The sequence below is a fragment of the Limulus polyphemus genome, unplaced genomic scaffold (assembly GCF_000517525.1).
Source record: "Limulus polyphemus unplaced genomic scaffold, Limulus_polyphemus-2.1.2 Scaffold13006, whole genome shotgun sequence".
Taxonomy (NCBI): domain Eukaryota; kingdom Metazoa; phylum Arthropoda; class Merostomata; order Xiphosura; family Limulidae; genus Limulus; species Limulus polyphemus.
The window spans coordinates 8,892-9,991 of record NW_013678616.1 but is presented as its reverse complement, the minus strand read 5'-3'; positions in this window follow the sequence as shown (position 1 = coordinate 9,991).

Here is a 1,100-nt window from a genome sequence, read left to right as displayed (position 1 = left end):
CAGGAAAGGACTGCTACCCAGAAAGGTTGATGGAACTGTGGAGAGCAAGGACATATGAGGAGCCAGTGTAAGAAGAATACTACCAATAAGTCTGCCTCTGGAAAACCATTAGTGGTTCATGTTGAGGGATGCCTACCAACCCCTACTGTGAAAGTCCCAACAGCTAGGTGTAAAATGCCAAGCATACATAGTGTCTATGTGACAGGAAAGCTGGATGCCAAAAGTGCAACTCTGTCATAGATTCTGCATCTCAGCAAACCCTTGTGAGCATCAAGATGCTGGATCACAAAGGAGTATCAGAAGCCATACAGAAGTTCTGTGGTGTGACAGGACATGATGCAAGGTTGTAGGGACCAGTGTGAGTAACTATTGAGCTCATGGGCATGAAGGACAGACAGAAAGTATACTTGGCTGACATTGAAGACCAATGCATATTAGTGTTGGACTATTTAATACCGAAGAAGTGTGTATTTAACAAAGGTCGAATTCTGGTAAGTGTTAAAAGAGAGGTTGAACTAACCAGATGCCATCAAGCTGAAGTCAAAGTGACTGAAGGAGTTGATGATGGTAAAGTGGAACCAGATATAGATATTAAAGCAGAGCAGGAGAAAGACCAAGATTTGAAGCCAATAATTGATTTTCTAAAAGCAAGTGTCTTGCGTCCTGCTTGGGAGAAGGTGTCTAGCGTAATGTCTGTGACAAAGAACTATTGGTTACAATGGGACCAGTTGAAGCTTGAAGATGGTATTCTTGTCCAGAGATGGGAAACTGCAGATGGGAAAGTGACGACCTTGCAAACAGTTATACCGAGAAAGTTACGGTATATTGCTGCATCAATCCCATGATAGTTTAACAGGAAGACTTATTGGGGTTAAGAAGACACTGAGTCACCAACAACAGAGACAGGTATGAGGCAAGATGTGGAAGAATGGTGCAGGACATGCAGTACATGTTGTGCTAAAAGTGGACTCAAGCATAAGGGACGTGCTCCAATTAAGTTATATCAAGTTGGTGCACCAATGGAAAGAGTAGCTGTTGACATTGCTGGTCCTCTGCCCCAAACTCGTCTGGAAACAAGTACATTTGTGTGGTGATGGATT